Here is a 6,605-nt window from a genome sequence, read left to right on the forward strand (position 1 = left end):
CCGATATGACTGGTGTCCTTATAAGAAGACAGAGGCACAGGGAGAACACCACATAAGGGCAGAGGATTGCACTGATGCATCTACAAGCCAAGGATCACCAAACGTTGCAGGTGACACCAGAAGCTAGAAGGAGGCGAGGAAGGATTCCCCTATAATTTCGCAGGGAACATGGTCCTGTTGACACCTTGACTTTAGACTTTCAGCCTGTAAAACTGTGAAACAAGTTTCTGCTGTTTGAAGCCACCAGCTTGTGGCACTTTGCTACCACAGTCCTAGGAATGAATACAGTCACTCTTCCCTTGATGGCCTCAGTTGCATAGAAACAGAATTGTTCTTTTTTTAACAGGTCATCTCAGAGGGCCTGTGATGGGCACAAAGTTGGCAAGTGTTTTTCTGTGCTCTGCATCTCACCTCCTGTGTTTAGCAAGATCATCCTCCTAAATCTTGACAATGTTGGCAGAAAAAGAACAGGAATGAATGTCAGGGAAAGTGGGCACCATCTTGAAGCTGGTCTTGATTTGACTGACCTAGGTGCCTCATCATTTTAGAATTTAGTCTAGCAATCTGCAAAATGGGTGTAATACTCTGGCTACACTGTTCCCCCTTCTTGTGGTCACTTCTTATGGATGATGTAAGGGAGTAAAATGATGACAAAATACTCTGAGCCACTCAGAAAGGAATGCAGGGGAGCCAGCACAGGCATTTCTGGGCTGCTCAAGAAGGGCCCTGGACCCAGAGTCAGGCCAGAAGGACAGGCCCGGAGCACTGGTGAGCAGTGAGTAAAGCAGAAAAGACACGTGGGTACCGTGAATCCAAGGAAGAAAGCCAAGTTCAGGCTTCAGCATGTCAGACCAGCCAAGGGGGAGTAGGCAAGGTGTGGAATCCAGGGCAATCAGTGCAGGTAAGCGGATAGCCAGCCACCCAGGCAGGGTCCTGGACATGCTATATGAGAAGAAAGAACAAAACATTTTGTGGCCTAAGTGGAGCGATTGGATTCAAGCAGAGGAGCAAGACAGCACTTGGGGTTCTATGGGTGATGGTAAAATAAAGAACACTGGGTTTAATCACTGCTCCTCAGACAGAACAGTGAGCCTGTTGCCTTTATGGTCTAGTGAGTGAGGGCCAGATTTTCATACAGATTTTACTTCTAAGTAGTTAAAGCCTTGCATTCAGCAGACACACAATGCAGATAGTTTTTGCAATTATAATGGTTCTTCAGGGCAAGGCAGGTTCTGTGGATGCTGGTTGTGGGCATGTGCATTCCACATGAAGGCTGAATTTTCCAGTTACTCCTATATTGAACTGTATTGTTTGTCTTAGAACAATAAACACAAACCACTTTCATAACTCGAAAAAAAGGTCCACTGCATTTTGAAAGCAGTCCAAAATTCACTGTCTTTCTGTGTTATTTCCTCATTAGAGCTTTAACCTACTCACTTCTCACCTGTGAGCCTCAGGTTTTTCAATCTACAAAATAAAGGCATTGTAGTAAGTACCAGTCAGTCCAAAGAGACCTGAGGTTAACACATCTCAGGAGAAGTAAACACCTGCCATTAGCTCCTTCTGTGTGTGGTTGGTATTGATGAATGAGGGAAGGATTTAAAGCAAAGCGAGTACCGCATATGTGAGAAAGGGGTGTGATACCGCCACAGAGAGTTCAGTAAGAAGCTATGAGCAAGCCAGAGAGAAACTGTAGTATTACGCAGTCACTTGGTAGGACTGTTTTTTATTTCATCAACAGAAGCAGTGAAAGAGATTTTCAGGAATGAAGATGGAGAAGCTAAGTCCCTCGCTAGCCCTTCTCCTCTGGGATGGGCACAACTTTCCTTCACAGCTCACTTGTCAACATTGTGGATGAAGCAATTTACCTTTTTTCTTTTCTTTGATAGTAAACATTTCATGCATTTTAGCCAATATAATTGTTTTAGGTGTCACTCCTGCAACTGAGCTGTGTTTATGGGCATGTACCAATGATATCATCTATTGAGTGCCACTGTATGCTAAGTACTCTTCATGGGTTATCTCATGTAATAATGTTAGTAACCCTCTATAGATGTCAATGTTTCCATTTCATTAGAAGAGGAATCTAAGCCTCCATATGGTTAAGTCACATACCCAAGTCCACATGTTTAACAAACAACGGAAATTGGAAACCAGGAGGGTCACGATTAAAAAAGAATCTCTAAGGGTGGAATTTGAGCTTAGTTATGAGGGAATTGTAAAGAACTTTTGCATGGAAAGAATTTCCTATTGAGAAACAAGGCAATGAGGTGAAAGGAAGGAAGGAAAAGAGCCAACATGTACTTTGCGTCCCGTCTGTGGGGGACTGTTGACATACCTTTCATTCCCATAACATATCAGACTTGCCTAGACTCAATGTTGGCACTTTCTTTGCTACTTCATGCTGCCTCTCAGCAAGAACTGTATTCTCACTTGTCTTATTTTGTCTTCCACCCTCTCATCCTCCTCTTCCACTGTACACACCCAACTGACTTCCCAGAAAATTGGTAAACTATAGCAGATAATGATCCGATGTGACATTTATCATTCACTTTCTAGGTGTCAATCTTTATGTTGAGCTGTTTGTGTGGATTTTCCTTTTAATCCTAAAAGAAAAAGAAAAAGCAATAGAAGATAGTATTAATATTGTTATCCCCATTTTATGGATAACAACATTACCACTATATTTTTTTCTCTTATTCTCTCATTTCATTAAAATATTTCCCCATCGCTTCAGGGGCTATAACCTAGAAAAGAACACAGGTTCTCCTAGAAGTAAAGCCGTGAACATAAACACAACTCCCCATGCCCCCAACTGGCCACCTAAAGCAGAGACGCTTCCTTTTGTCTGCAATGATCCTGCCCATTGTTCAGTCATAGCAGCCTCCGAGTCGGTGCACAGGCAGGGGTGCCGAACTTATTTAGAGTCTCCTAGCACAGATAATGAGTAATGCAAACTGGCCAGGGTGCAGTGCGTGCCACATTAGTGCCCTTAGGAAGGTGCCCACAGAGCAGCCCCACCCCCAGCTCTGTCCACCCCTGTTCCGTCCTGTTTGAAAGGGGATCCTGACAGGTCTACCAAAGAAGATGAAAGAGGCAGCAGGGGCAAGGGACAATGGACTGGCTAATGTGCAGGAATAAACTTTATAGCTCCAGGGCAAGGCCACCATAAACCTCATCCACACTGCATAGCACCAGTTGTGATGGAGGCAATGCACCTTGGATGGTGGTTTTACCAGGCATCCTCAAGGGAACTTTGGTTTGCAGACCCACCTGTTCTCTGGCTGTCTCCTCCCTGATGTGCAAGGGCCACCATTCCTGAGCCCGGTAGCAGCTGTAAACGTTGGGATGGGGTCTGCAGTCCTTAGGGGGAGCCTCAGTGGACCCTAGTGGCCCAGGCCACTTATCTGTAGGAAGCACCATGATCTCAAGTTCTATGGGGTTGGAACTTGAGCTCATGGTGCTTCCTACAGATAAGACCAAGTGACACATTTGAACAAATTCCAAGCAACTTTTAAAGGTTGCTCATTCATGCCCCTGTCTCTCCTTTGAACTATTTCAAAGCATTTCAGACTGAAAGTTTCTCTTGTTTTCAAAAACTGCCAAGTGTAAAATTGTGTGTAGGAGCTTATCTTGACAACATGGATGACCGAAAAAAGTTTCTTTAAGTCTAACCTGAGGTACTCATGCTTCAGGAACACAGACTTTGTTCCTGACTATTTCCTCTTATTCTGCCTTCTGGAGTAGTCAAGGGTATTTCACTGCCGTCTTGAATCATTTAGAGGAATTTAGGATTCAATTTAATACAATAAATATTTACTGAGTTCCTGTGTACCTAATACTGAAATGGGGCCAAGAGGGTCACAAAGTTGATGAGACTGGCTTCTCCTCCTCTCAAGATGCTCTCAGTCTGGAGAAGGAGGTAGATTCTCACCTCACTAATTGTGCAGAATGTGGTGAATTCCATGGTAAGGCCACAGGAAGAGGGATTTGGAGCCATTGATTTTACCTGGAACCAGGCAATTCTATGGCGGAGATAAGGCTATCTGGGGCGGGGGTCATCTGCATCCCATCAGCGCCAAATAAGATGGAAATAAAAGTCTGGGTGAGCTGTGGCCCAGGTGTCTGCCAAGAGGAGGAAGTTGGTGGAAGAATCCTCAGCTGGCTGTGGCTATAAATCTGGATGGTTGCCTCGGTGCTGGCACTCACTGAGTTCTCTCCGTGCATCACACCCTTCCTATGTAGCATTCATTCCTCCTGTCCTCCATTCATTTGTTTAATTAATATTTATTAAACACATACCTACTGTGTTCTGGCCCTGAGCTATATGTGGGGAATTCAGCAGTGAACAAGACAGACAGACAGGTGGAGCCCCACCCTAGTTGAAGGGGACAAAGAAATAAGAATAATTAATTAACGAATATGTTTTGAGCATAATCAATGGTGCAAAATACTGTAAAGAGAAAGTGCTGTAAAGAGCCCACGAGGACCTGGCAATGTAGTGGAGATGGTAAATGTGAAAATCTGGGTCATCTTAGAAAGTTGCTCCACCTTTGCCCCATCCCTTCACTATCTGTCACCATATGCTGCTTTGGCTTTCTTCATAGTACCTATGCATACCTAACATTACATTACATTGTTAATTGTCTGTCTCATCTGAATAGAAACTCCATGAGGAGAGGGAGTTTGTCTCATTCAATGGTCTATTCTTAGTGCCTAGAATCAAGCCTGGCACATGATAGATAGACACCCAAATGTGCCCTATCTATCATCCATCTATCTATCTATCTATCTATCTATCTATCTATCTATCTATCTATCTATCTATCATCTATCTATCATCTATCTATTTACCATCTATATACTTATTTATTTATTTCTGATAGTCTGGAAAAGCTAATGAATTCTTAGAGGCAAATAATTATTTCAAGACTTCAGAGAAAAAAGTAAGCATGTGACAAGGTGCTTAATAAACATCATTAGTCATTCCAAAGCTGCAAATTAAAATCACAATGAGAAACCGTAACACCTGTTCGAATGGCTAAAATTAAAAGGAGTGACCATACCAAGTGCTGGAGCAGCTGGAGCTCTCACACTACTGATGGGAGTGAAAACTGATAGAACCTCCCTGGGAAACAGTTTGGCAGTTATTTACAAAGTTACTTACAAAGTGAATCACATACTGACTATAAGATGCAGCTATTTCATTTCTCCAAGATAAATGAAAGCATATGTCCACACAAAGACTTTTACAAGAATGTTCATAGCAGCTTGATTTGGAATAGTCAAAAACTAGAAACAACGCAAATGTCCATCCATAGCTTTGGATAAATAAACTGGTTTTTCAATGCAACGGAACAATACTCAGCAATGAGAAGGAATGGACTGTTTATTGCTACATACAACATCATGGGTGAATCTCAAAATAATTGTGCTGAGTGAAAGAAGTCAGAACAACAAAAACAACAATACAGAATGTATGTTTCCGTTTGTATAAAAGTCTAGAAAATGCAAACCAATCTATAGCGATAGAAGCAGATCAGTTGTTGCCTGGGGCCTGGGGTTGGGGCAATAGGGAGGGGCTGGCGCAGCACAAAGGAACAGGAGAACACTTTCGAAGATAACAGATATGGTCATTATCTTGAGTGTAGTGATGGTTTCATAAGTAAATACGTACATTGTAAATATAGATAATTAAATTGTAAATTTAAATAAAGTTTATTGTATGTCAATTATACTTCAATTAAAAATGAAAAAAATTAAATGTTATTTTTTTTTAAATTTGAAGATTGCTCTGTGAATATGCAAGTCAGGAAATACATTATGTGTCTTGCAGATTTAACTATAAAAATAAGGCATCTACCTCTGCCAAGAAGTATTATTGAGAATATCAGTTAATGTTTTTCAGTAGTGCCATGTTATTTACAACACTCTGACACACTTTTATGTGGTAGATTCTTGCTCAGGAATTCAATTGAACTGTTATTGATCGATATATCATTGCTTTTGAAAAGCTTCTACTGGCATAATTTATTATTAAAATTTTGAATTAGAAAAAGAGTATCAGTTGGTATGTACTGAGAACTTGTCATGTGTCTGCAACTGCGCTATGTGCCCACATCATTTCATGTAAGCCCCAGAACGATTATGAAGCTGGTACTTTTATTATCCCCCATTTTCAGTTAATAAAATTGAAGATCAGGAAATTTAATGATTTGCCAAATACCTTAGGACATAACCAAAAATTGAAAACAGGTCTATTTGATTTTTGAGTTTAAACTCTTAATCACCATGCTAGTGACAAAACATGCCTACTTTATGGAAGAATTAGGGGTGGGTTGGGGGTGGGGATATTGATGAGATAGTGGAAACTAATGTTAAACAGTCACTATTAGTGAAATACTTAGTTTGAATATTAAGTCCCCAAATCAAACGTATAAAGCAGTAACAACCGTTACAAATGTATATTTAGATATTGTTAAAACCATCCTCTTACCTCCCTCACATGTGACCTCTTCTTCTTCCACCACTGCTACCAGAGCCAATGCCATCATCATCTCTGACTGGAAAAATGCTTACTGCCTGGCTGGTCTACCTTCCTTACA

This window comes from Rhinolophus sinicus, linkage group LG17 (assembly GCF_036562045.2).
Source record: "Rhinolophus sinicus isolate RSC01 linkage group LG17, ASM3656204v1, whole genome shotgun sequence".
In the NCBI taxonomy this organism is placed as follows: Eukaryota; Metazoa; Chordata; class Mammalia; order Chiroptera; family Rhinolophidae; genus Rhinolophus; species Rhinolophus sinicus.